We start from the raw sequence: 13,180 nt of genomic DNA, 5'->3' as shown, positions 1-13,180 counted from the left end.
TAGTTTATTTTATAATGCCCTTGTGAATGTAGTATTGTAATATACTCTGTGTATCCCTTAACTCTCTATGAAAAGTACCAGATTAATTAAAAAAGTTTGAAAATGCTTGTTACACCTTTCATCCTGACACTCAAGTAAAAGCTGTCAGTTCTTTACCTGAGCTGAACAGAAGTCAAACAAACAGTGAACACACTTTCAAGAACACCTTAGTTCTACTAATAACTCACAGATGTTTGTTGATGATCACTAATGGTCAGTAATTCTGCCTCAATGCCTTGGTTCAAAAGTCTGTGAAGCCCCTCTATAAAAGGCCACTCAACCTCTCCTTTCTGTACAAGCGGAGATGTAATCACAGAGCATCCTGCTGTATTTCTCCTAACGAATACCTGCAGCGCCGGCTCCAAGTGTACAGTATGACTCTTACTGGGTTCAGTGCAGCCAGCTGAGATCCACCGAGCAGTTTTGCTTAACTCAGGTTGCTGCTGTTTGAAAAAAAGATATGAGAACTGAGAATTCTGGAGCTGTCTACAGTTTCAGCAAGCCAACATTGCAGCAGCTCTCAGTCATGATATAATCTTCCTAACTGTAAGGGTTTTAGATGTCCCTCTCGGCCTCCCCTTTGGAAGGGTGGGAGAAATTTATTACCTTTTCAAAACAAATCATGTTGATTCCCACCAACCTTTGAATTCCTACAGATTAATAGAGTAACTTCTTTCTATTGTCACAGCTTACCTGAATAAGCAGCACCCTACAAAAAACAAGTACTTGTATAATTCGATATCGTGTCTCTGCAAGCAGTTAAACCAGACAGAGAAGGCACTTTAATGCTATCAAGAGTACAGCTAGGGGGAGGAGGAAGAAAAAAGAAATAAATCAAAACACAGTTGCCATGTCTATTTGTAGGATTTGCATGCAGGGTACTGGACCATTTAAACACTAAAATACACTGAAAGTAATACTGACTAGAAAATAATACTACACTAAAAATTTATGCAAAGGAGGTTTAAATTATATTTGAAAACACATTTTACATCAACACAAAAGCTGTCTCAATGTTGCATGAACAACTTTAAGAAGAAACACGTAAAAATTACATTCTGAAATGACAGCTTCAAAAAGTTTTGGTTTTGTTCTTTTTTTTTTTGCTAAACTAAATGATCCATCACTATTTAATAAAGAGCTTAAAGGAAGGGGGGGGACAAAAAGCAGCTCAACAGATGAAATGTGAAAAAATTTCTGAGGAGACAGCAGTGATGGCAAAAGGTTATCTGCAGGCTGGATAAGGCTGTAAGGATCTCAAAAGTTTGTTGAAAAAAGGTGGAAGACTGCAGAATCAGCAGAACTCATCTCCTGGTTATTTGGTTGTTCACTAGTAGACAAAGACATCCCACACATGTTCATTAAACGCTGGTTTGCCAAGCCTCATCTTGGGTGAACAGTTAAAATACAAACACCATTGTGTTCTGACATTTCGATCCCACGTCAAATGCCCATCTCATTCTCTACTTATTTGTCTAAGACAAGAAAAAAAAAAAAAGGTACACAAGAGAAGGCACAGCAGAACTGCTGTAGATGAGGACCTAAGTGTAAACTACCAAGAAAAGGATATACTCCAAACTCCTGGAAGAAGCTGGGGCACACTTCCACAAACACTGTTCCTATGAGAAGACACTGAAAAGGACTAGCAGCTCAGAAAGCGCATGAGAAGACACCAGAAAGGAGGAAATGGAAACTTAAGAGGAAAAACACTGCCAAAAAAAAAAAAGATGAGAAAGGAGCACTAAATTTACTACCAAACATACCAAGGATGGCATTGAAAGGTACAACAGATAACAAAATAACAAGTCAATGTGGTAAGAGGACAACATTTTGACAGGCACAGGAGATATGAAAGTATAATATGTCTATCAAAGGTACACAAAAATGTCAAGAGATTAAAAACAAGGCTGGGAAAAGAGAAAGAAAAGTAGTGAGAGAAGCAGGATATGAAAAGGAAGAGAATGGAGAAAGACAGGAAGCAGAGAAAAATTGAATGAATTTTTGAAGAATCAGCACAGAGAGCAGCAAAAAGGAGGAACAGAAACTGGTATATTGGTCCAATTGTAAAGTTTTTCAAGCATCCTCAGTATGATTTTTTTTCTTAGTAGCACAACCTCGATAAGAAAAGGAAAGAGGAAACTCAGAAGTCATGGCACTGAAACAAGGAAACGGGAGAGGAAACTGAATCACACAAACTCAGAGAAAGCAGAGAATGTGAGTAAGAGATCGCCCACTGTTATTTTCACTAACAGTTAGTGGTTATAAAAAAACAAAAACAAAAACAACCAGTATGCATAGGGAACAGTACTCCTCAAGACTTTGTTTCTTATAAAAAAACCCAAGGAATACCAAAAGGAAGGTTTTGCTGCAAACTGCATATACAGTGCATGAGGCCAGCACTTCACACAGCTTAAGCTACAGTAAGGCAGCAGCGCCAATAAAAGAAGCCAGCTTTTCCTTACTTTATGCCTTGGTCTCTCTTGCCTTATTCAGGCAGAAAGTCAATGGGATTATGTGGTAAAGCAAAGTGGACTGGGAATCTGGTAAGGTCTGAAAGTAGCTTTTTTGTTCTTTTTGCTTTATTGGTTTTAGACATGTCGTACCATAAGCTACAACCTCCATGCAAGCAGAATGAGAAGGAATGGAAGAATCGGGGAACAGCCGTATAAGTCCCAGTCCTGTACTAGCTGCTGTTGTGTATCATAATCTACAGTTGTTACCCAAGAGCAAATGCTTGAAGCTGCTATTGTCTTTACCTCAAGTAGGGTGAGCGGGACTGGCGAAAATGAGAACCATTCCCATTACCTTCTTACTGGTGAAGATACCACTGGAGCTCAAGAGCACCATGGGAGTCTATACACCCTGCTCCAGTGTGCCCCACTGCCCCCATGCCTCACACAGTGCAGACAACTTGCCCATGGGGGAAATGGGCACAGAGGCAAATAAAAGGTTTTAGGGATGTATTTTCCTGTTTACAAAAATATTTCCAGTTTTCCAAAATATTCCAAAAATATTTCCAGTGTACAATAACTGAAAGTTGACTTCCGAATCTTAAACCCTCTGGAGCTCCTGTCTGTACAGCTACAGCTCTGCATTACTGGCAATAACAAACACACACAGGTGGACAGACACAATCAGACCTAGTCGAGCGAACTGTTTTTCTGAGCCAGGCCACTAAAGTGATGGCATTTCTATTTAAAGATGCCAGAAACACTTTCCATGTCTCCTCAAATATCACAGAATACAATTTATGATGATATGCTTGAGTCTGGAATACAAATACCTTTACCTACTCATTTTTCTGGAATCTGAGCTTTTATCATATTGCATTATTCCATTTAAATGAGAGCTAAAAACATCCATAATACATTGTTCTGAGATGTTTTTTAGTTATGTTTATGGGCTTTTAAAATGTTTTTTGATAAAAGAGTAACATGCTCTTTTCTTTGGCCTCAACGTATTTTGAGAAAACTCTGTGTCTCAAAGCAATTAGATGCAGGTGATTAGGTGATTTACTGACCTTCCTCAGGACTGAGGACAAGCTCCAGTGCAACAAACAAATGCATGATGTATTTGTCAAAAAAGCACACCTCCAGAATCTATAGCTGACTCTGCATAACCAGATGGGTCCTCCCCCCACCATCTTTCAATGCTCATTTATATAGTAAGACTTCAAATGAAATGTATTTCAGGGGCAAAGGTTCTGAAAGGAAGTTACTATTCAAAATCCAAGTACAACTCCAACTGCACAATGATTCACGGACACAAACTTCATCTCAAAACTTCTCCATTGTATTATCTCGAGTCTGTAATCTCTGCTTTGCTCCTCCAAAATTATTTCTGCTACAAAGTTGGGGATTTTTTCTTCTCATGATTTTTAAGTGGTGCTGAGCTAAAGAGTCAATGGGTTCAAACTATTCATAGTGCCTTTATTGGTAGTTTTGCTGGTATTTAATCTGACTGGTTGCTAATACTATTCAACTTAGAAACATTCTACCGGTCCAGATTGCACTGCACCCCATGAGCAAGGCTGTATGTAATGACGATGGGCGCAATTATGTAAAGCTGATGCAAGAAAGAGCTGGAAGTAACAAACACCAAACAATGCCCAAGGAGCTTGTGAACATTAGCTGCTCTGAGTGAGTCAAATTTTAGATACTATTCAGTATTTTGTCTTGTAGTCCAAACAGTAAATATACCAGAAGAACTCACATTCCAATCATTATGACTTTGGAAAATAATAATTAAAACCAAAAAAGCTTCAAAAGTAAAAGAAATATACCAATAAAATTTGATTTGTCTTAAGCTAGAAAAATATAAAAAAGCTTTTAGGGATATTAAGGTAGTAAAAAAAAAAAAAAAAAAGAAAAAAAAAGAGCAATCAAGATAGACCACACACTTGCAAATAGAAAAGCAGTAAAGAATTTCAAAGCACATGTCACTACCTCTTAACTGTTAACCAGGAAGATAAATGACATCAACAGTCATACATCCATCAAACGTCAGAAAATATAGTAGAAAAATACAAATATGTCTCATTAGCTCTAAGATTAAATCACTGACATCAGTCAGCTACTAAATTTGCATCCAAACTATAATGAAGATTTTCCTATTAATGAAACATTACTGAATCTGATTCTCTCCAACTATACACCGAGGATGGACATTTACAACACACGTCTGCTATGAGAAGACACAGCAACTTGCAAAAGGGTCTCTGCTTCATCACAAGTGATGAAAAAAAAACCTGGCACTAAAAAATGGATTAGTGGTTTTACTGAAAGTAAAATGCATTGAATGTCTTACTCTGGTGCATCACATGCTAGGAGGTACTCTGAGGAAATCTATTGAAATGAATGTTGTGACAGCTAGTGTAACTTGATTCATTGTTTATGAAGAAATCGGAGCACAAAGACACAGAGAATGCATCCATTTACTAAGGAGATGCACACGATGGTTTGACAATCCATTCAGAAGATACTTTTTTTTTTTTTTAACTTCAAAGATCTTTGCATTTATGACAGAAAAGAAAGTAAGCGACATACCCTAGTTTTAAGAACAAATAAAATACTCCTGCATTTGTTTCCTCGGCCTTCATAACAAAATTTCACTCATTCCATCTTCAGTTACTAGAAACTACACATTAGAAGACTTCAATTCTTGCAGCCCATAATAAATCCATTCAGCAGAATATGCTCATATTCTTCAACAAGTCCTGTCTTCAGAAGGCTGGCATCCACTATCCCTTCACCTCAAGAAGAACACTCACTCCACTGTGAGGGAGTCTTCTCAAACTTACAGGCAATCCTCTCGGCCAAATACAAGGACCAGATCTGCCCATTTTGAGAGTCTTAAGACAACAGCTTTCAACTGCTCACCAATACCAAGGACATACGAGCAGAGCAGCAACTTCATCTGCAGCTGTGTCAACTGCAGACTGATCGCTACTTTCTTTCAGAGCAGAATAAAGTGCATGAAAACTTCAGGGAAAATGTTCAAAATGTCATTTTCTCAAGTTTGATGCCTTTGCTCTGAAATTGCATTCAGAAGTAGTGTCTGAAAAATGTCTCAATAACAACATGAAACATCAAAAAAAAAAAAAAAAAAAAAAACAAACCCCAAAAACCCCCCAAAACCGCAAACCAAAAAAACCCACCAAACCAAACCCCCATGACAAGCTGTACAGTGACCACCAGCACTGTCTCCAACCTGGCATTACAAAGACTGATACCATGACTCTACTGAGAAGACTTTTTCTTGAACTAGCTAAAAACAGCAATAAAATACTTTCTCATATTTAACTAATTCCATCCCATGAAATGCTTTAAGTGCCTAAACCCTATATCCAGATTTTCTATTTCAGTATGACAATTCCACTTGATGTATTTTGTTATTAGCAAACATAACACATCATGTTAATATGCCTGGAAAATATCAGGAAAAAAAATTTAACTGTTTTTTAAACTTGTACACTCTTTCACCATGGATCAGACTTAGTGTAAAATTCTGCCCTCAGGGAGGAGTGTTCTTATGAAGCTAATACACAGCCAGAACTTCTGTTAGCATTCAGTAAGTTTCAGTTGACCTAGTATAATTGATTAGTTAATTATTTGCTCTATTCTTTCACCCGTATATTGACAAAGGTTTCAAGACTTACACACACAAGTAATTTTATTCTCAAACAAGCAGTCCATTAAAGTCTATTATATCATTAGCACAATGATACACATATATCTTCCAGGCACTTACATCTATAGATACATTTTACACTCAGACTTTCCAATCCAGCCACATGCCTAATATATTAACTGTACTGGGAAAGTTTTCTCTCTGCACTCAACTACCAAAACCCTTCTGTTATCATTATTACACCACTATACCTGTTCTCTTATTAACACAGCTTATATTGGTTTGACTGGCATGAATTATGTTAGTTTAAGTACATCAGTAGCACAGTTCAAACAGTGCTGCTGCACTGATAAAAAAGTCACACTCCTGATATAAATTTCTAAGGCAGAGCTGAGCAGGTTTAGCAGCTCAACAGTGATGAAGGAATGCATATATTCCTCCCTACCTTCCCTAGCAATCTTGCCACTCCTCTGTGATAGATGCAGTGCTCATCCAACTGTGTCACAAGCCAGTTCAACTCACTAACCCAGCAGAAAAACATTCACTTTTACTTTTTTTGTTGGGTTAGTTTTCTAGCAGTTTATCAAACTGAATCAGACTGCCACATGGTCAATGCCAGAATTGGTCAAAGTGGGGGAAGAGAAGCAGCAACAGAACATCATGCTCACTCACCTTACGTTGTGCAGCTTCACCTAACTGCCATAGATATGGCAATATAAAATAGATCTAGCACTACGTGCACTAACACTCCTGATTGCAAACACATGTCTAACTTTAAAGATGTTAAGAGGACTACAGCCTCATCTGGGCACACTAAAGTCTATGAGACTAATCACATTAATGACTTTATCCAAAGATGTGTTTGATACAACATAACTTTCCTAGCAGAAACCAGCAGTTATGTTTGGCAGAGGGGTGCAAGGAGATGCAGCGAGTTCATTATACCCGAGTCAACAAAACCTGTACAGTAGAAGTGCCAATTCCAAGATTAGATTCTTATCCATTCAAGGGATGCTTGCACTATGGTGGTACAAATTGCTGATAAAGTTATTTCAAGACATGAAAGATGCCATCTACATTGGTACTATTACACCTGTGAAGTTTTCCCTGTGTTACAGTGGCAAATTTAAGCTATGCAGCAAACCTTAGTAAAACAAATCCAAGCAAACAAAATGTTTTACAGTTTTAAAATCATGTTCTTTCAGCTTCCGCCACCACACCTAGCCTAGGGAGTCTACCAGAAGATCTATACCAATCAGCAATGTAATTTCCACAGTACCCTGGCCCCTCATAGAAATGTGTCATTACTACATAAGTTAAGTTGCTCTATTTAGTGGATGCAGCATACCTTTGTTTAAGCTAGCGTCACTCACAGAAACTGAAGCCTTCAACAGTTTACAATGTTTGTGTGGCCACACCCTCAGTTGCATTTAATTATCTAAAGCATTACCTAATGAAACTGTTGTAGCAACCAGAACCATACGAAAGAACCAGCAGTTCATATAACTTAGTCTGTCCATGTAGACAGTCGGAAGGAGTATTTTGAGCTCCCATGCAACACAACAAACGAGTGCCCGACCATCTATAGCTCCACACACGTTTGTCCCACAAGTACTAAGCTTTTGGTCGCAGTACACTCTTGAACGAGTTTTCAAGCCTGTACGCTCTGTAGCCCTATGAAGTAGTTTAAGATGACCAAACCACAGAAGTGACTAGTCAAGTTGTAAGTTTTCGAGTGCAAGACGCTGGAGCATTCATCTACACAATGAAGCTATTTGACACATAAACCTCTACATGCACGTCCGTACGCAATGTGCCAGGAGACGCTTGGTTGCTGAGATACAGCTTATACCCAAAGACAGAAAGAGAGAAACTATCCCAGGAAAACTACATCAACAGCAGGCATTATATCACAGAAAACTTCATCCACAGAAAAAAAGCCGCAGTCATACTAGTATAAAAACCTTTATGCTAACATCAGCCACATGAATGGCACCAATGAAGTCAGAAAACACTTGGGGCAGATGTTACCCAGGGATGTAAGAGGCGCTTCAGCAGGCAGACACCGAGCGATCCCCGTCCTCTTCCCCCAGCCCGGCAAGCCCCAGTCCAAGGGCAGGAAGCCCACAGCACAGGCAGAAGCAGAGCGTACATTTAAACTTTAAAATCGCCGTCACAAGCCTGGCCGGGTACAGCGGGGGCCAGCCGTGCTCTGCCCGGCACGGCCCGGGCTCGGGAAGCAGCGCGGGAGGCGGACAGCGAGCCGGAGCCAGCACAGCTTCACGGAAAAACCCGGTTTCGGCGGTTTTCCCATACAAGGCGAAAAGACAACAGTGAAACTAGAGCTCCCCTACCCTCTCCCTTCCTCCGCTACCCCGATACAATAAGCAGTAGAAAACAAACTAAAACTAGAAAAAGAAAGAGAGACTTAACGGATAAGACGGGTAAAGCAGAGGACGTCGCAGCCCGCCGGCGGCGGCCGCGGAGGCCGGGCCAAGTGACAGCCGGCAGCACCGCCCGGCCGCCGGCACTCGGGGCCGCCGGCCGGGCCCGCCGAGCCCCCGCGAGCGGCCGAATCCGGCCCCCGCCGCCGGCCCCGCCCCGGCCCCTTAGCGGGACGGCAGCCGCCAGCTGCGCCGGGCCGAGCGCGGCCTGGGGCGGCGGCACGGGCCGCTCCCGGCGCCTCCTCACCTGGTCGCGGCGGCGGCGATCGACGCCCGCCGCCCCGGGGGCAGGTCTCGGCACATCCCGCAGAAGCGGAGAGAAGGGCGGTGGGAGCTGGCGGCGCCCCGAGCTCGGCTCCGCTGCCCGCCGGCGCGCAGCCCCCTCAGCGGCGCCAGCCCGCCGCCATTACCGGCCAACGACTGACACGGAGCGGCGGCGGCGGCGAGAGCGGCGGCGCGGGGCAGGGCGGGAGCGACCGGCCAAGTCTCGCGAGAACCGGCGCGCCGCGGACCTTCCCAACATGGCGGCGCCCGGCCGCTCCCCCTCCCCACCGCCCGCGGCTCGTCCCCGGCCGCGGCCATGTTGGGTGCGGCGCGGCCTCCCCGCCCTGCCCCACCGCCTCAGCGGGCCGCGGCCCAGCACCGTGCGCCCCCGGGGCGCCTCCGCCAGCAGCGGCGCGGCCGCCCCGCAGCCCGCCTACCTTGCCGAGGCCGGGCTCCAGGCCGGGCTGAGGTGAGGAGCGGAGCCCGGTGCTCCGCGGCCCCGGCGCCGCGCTGCAGGTGCACCCCGGGCGGCGGGAAGGGCCGAGGGCGGCGCCGGCCGAGCGCACCTTTCATGGTGCCCGGGAAGCCCACGCAGCGACGCGCCTGGCCCCGGGCGAGGCGGCCGCCGGCGGCTCCCGGCCTCGGGGCGGGGGCGGCTGGGCTTGCCGCCGGGCCTCCTGTCGCCCCACAGGCCCGAGGGGCTCGAGTCCTCACACTTCTCTGGGCGCCAGACCCTCCCCCAACCTCAGAAAAATGTCCTTCTCCAGTATTTTCCTCAAAGCTTTGGGTCCCCCGTCCTCCCCCCCCCCCCGCCGCCGTTGTGCAGGCTTGACGTGCCGGTTCTGTCCACATGCAAATCCTGTAAAAATAGAGAGCTGTGGCAGAGCGCTCTGTTTTGATGCAAGAACAGGACTTCGCAATGCTTATTAAACCACGGCTGCAGAGCAGTGCCAATGCTGATGCTGGCATTCCTGAAGCAGCTCCAGTCGAAACTAGGGCACCATTTTTTAGTCATTTGTATTCATAGCTAAGTCATCTTTTTAATTTTTTTTTTTTAAATGAAAGCAGCTCTGATTACAGTCTCCCAGTTGCCAGTTTTAAGTTTAAATAAACAGAATTTGCAAAACTTCACAGAGCTGAGTACCCCCAACTTAATTTCACTTTTAACAGTTATTATAAACCTGAGTTTGTTAGTATACTATCTTCTATTGCATAGATTCCACCCCAAAGATGCATTAAAACCACCCACATTTCAAAAATAGGTCTAAAATGTTAATCCAGCTATACAAAATTATTTCCACTGAAGAAGGAAAGTTATTAGCATAGGAAAAAAGAAATTCTTCCTACAGTTATTTTGGGAATGTCTCTTTCACAGCTTGTCTACAACACCAGAGTCTGGTTTTCAGTCATTAGTATGATTGTTTGACTACAGATGCCAAATTTCTTGGGGGAGCACGGGGGCGGAGAGTTATCTACCCCAGCCACTAAAGGATCACTAAAACTACTGGAGCTTTCTCCCCTGCCCCTTAACTAAAAAGGATTAAACTATTTTTATGTATCCCCTGCTCTTCTGAATGGTCAACATTTTGCATATAAATTATTCCAATATGGGAACACCACACATAAATACCCTAAACACCAAGACACCATTACAGCTGTGAAGTTTAGGCAATGCAGAACTTAATCATGTCACAATTACAGGATACCCATTTAACCTTAATTTGCCTCTTTTACATACACGAACTAATTATAGAGTATATTTTCCAGCGTAAGCATGCCTCCTTTGAAACAAGAGGTAAGCTTGAGATGTCAGTGGCTAAACCTTTGAAAATTATTTTGTTTTGCCAGATGAGGGAAACACCAAAAGACAAGCACAGCTCCAATGGGGAAAAAGTGGTAAGTATTGCCTCATTCCCTTCTGAGTCCTCAAAGAGCAAACCTGCTCCTCCCAAATGCAGGGGAAGACTAATAATAATAAGTAAAAATAATAATGACAATTTCAGTCAATGAAAACAATATTACTACAGCGTATGGGAGCCCTGATAGCAGACTAGGGCAAATTAAATTATTACATTCCCTGTCATCACCTAGTTGTTTGCTTAAATTTACTGCCTAATATTGCTGGATTGGCAGCCTATTTAAATTATTCAGCACTTTTGTAATGCACTACCTCTTTAATTATGCTTTTAAACATAGTTTCTCTTTTCTGCTTGGAAGCAGTTAATCTAGTTTCATGCTCCTCCTTTTCATCTTCAGGCAAACAAGGCATCACATCAGGATTTTCTCAAACATGAAAATCATTTGTTTTCAGTCAGTCAAAATTAAAAGGCAATGTTTGTCTACTGCTTTTACTTCTATATGGCTTCTGTTTATTCTCTGTATCTGTCAGTGGAACTTAATTGTAAAACGTTAGATTACTTTTTCAAAGATTCCCTACCAATGGGCATAAAGCTCTGAGACAGGCAAACATCACACAAAAAGAGAAGAGAAAGACATTCTTACAGAAAATGCAATAATCTTCTGAAATTCTCTAAAATTAGAAATAACGGAACTGTTTACCTGCAAACAGCCACAGCCGAGAGAAAAGGAAGAACTGAACACACTCCAGTTTGATGAACTGCTTGCTAAACTGCGAAGCAACGGAGACAGCCGAAGCAAGCACTGTCTGCCCAAGCACTGAAAGTGGTGGATGGAGACAGATAGTAAGTTAAAAGTAAAGAGCCACAATCTCATCTTACGCTAAGTTGGTTATTGCAGCTTTAAGAGGGAGGTTTGGAAAGTTTTCCACTCCATACTACTCTTGCACACCCCTTCTAAAATTAGAAAGGGGCAGCTGGCTATTGCAGCCAAAAGGCTGGAGCCCCCCAGACTCCCTCCCCCCTTGCCTTGACTGACGCAGAGCGACAGAGGAATTTGGGGAAGGGTGCTTCCACCTGTTGGCCATGGAATGAGGTTGTCCAGGCATTCAATTATAAATCCAACTGTCAGGAGCTGACAATAATACAGGACACAGGACAGCTGTGAGGACTGCAGGAACACCCCACCACCACCTTCTCCATACTCCTACAGTTTTGCAGTCTGTGTTACAGCAGAAACCATGCATGAAAAATTGTTCTCTGTGTGATTTGGGCCTATAAAATAGAAGGGATCACTTCAGATTTGTTCTCATAACTATCCAGCTGTGCTACAGGATCTTAGCACAGAATCTGGCAAGTTGTTCATGTACCATTACAAACCTCGAAAACCAGATTTTTTCCTAAAGACAGTATGCTGGCAATTGCACTGCAGATGGTGCATACAGCTGTATTCTGTACAGCAAATACTTTTATGCCTACCTTAACATGGAGCTCACCTTGCCTTTTGCACCCAGTTTGAGCTGAATCAATTATTAGTTCAAAACATTTTTCCAAAAAAAAGTCTATGAAAACCATGACTCTTCAATTTGTGAAAAATGAACAAATGCTTTCTTTGGTGTGAAAAAATGGGGGGAAAAATTAGTCCTTGTAACAAACCTGTTTAGCATGCTCAAAACTCCACTGCTCAGCGCAACGTGACTCAGAGCACAGGGTGAGAGAGACAAGGTAACAACAGACATGGCTGCACATTGTTCTAGGTCCCTTTTACAACATCCACTGCTGAAGGCAATCTGGGTATTGCCATCCTCCAGGTGCTCGAAGGCGACAGCAGGAGTAGCAGAAGAGGGACCACACTCCACCTTCCACCTTGGGCTGGGCACCTGCAAGAGGGCTCTTGCCAGCTGCAGGCGTCTGCTCGCAACCCAAGGAGGGGTTTGACTGCGTTTTCCAGTCCAATTTGCAGAGTGCTGGAAATTTTGTCTGCAAACTGGTGTGCAGCTGGTTCTGTTCCCCAGAGATAGTGCCCAAAGTTTGTACGCTGTAAGCTCACAGAACAAGAAACATCCCCTTCTCAGTCCCAAGGCCAGACCTGGTGTCTTTGCTCTATATAAGCATATTTTTGCTGTCACAGACTACTTGATTTGCTGAGCTGCTGACAGTTAGGGACAGTTCAATGTCAGAAGTGAGATTTCTCTGGAAGAGGCCAAAGTATTTTACAGTTTGGAAAACATCAAATAGCTATGTTTACTGCAGGCAATGAAATAATTATAGAAGGAGGATAGTAATCAGCTGCCTGTGAGCAACACAGACAGACATTACTCTTCACCTCTGGCTGAGGAGGAGTTACTTAATGAAATCTGCATTAAGTACCTGTGGATATTTAATGAGAGCCTTTTAAGGACAAAGCCACAAACAGCTACAAAAAGGACCTACTTCTTCAACAGCAGG

Source organism: Pelecanus crispus, chromosome 5 (genome assembly GCF_030463565.1).
Source record: "Pelecanus crispus isolate bPelCri1 chromosome 5, bPelCri1.pri, whole genome shotgun sequence".
Lineage (NCBI taxonomy): Eukaryota > Metazoa > Chordata > Aves > Pelecaniformes > Pelecanidae > Pelecanus > Pelecanus crispus.
This window is presented reverse-complemented; position numbering follows the sequence as displayed.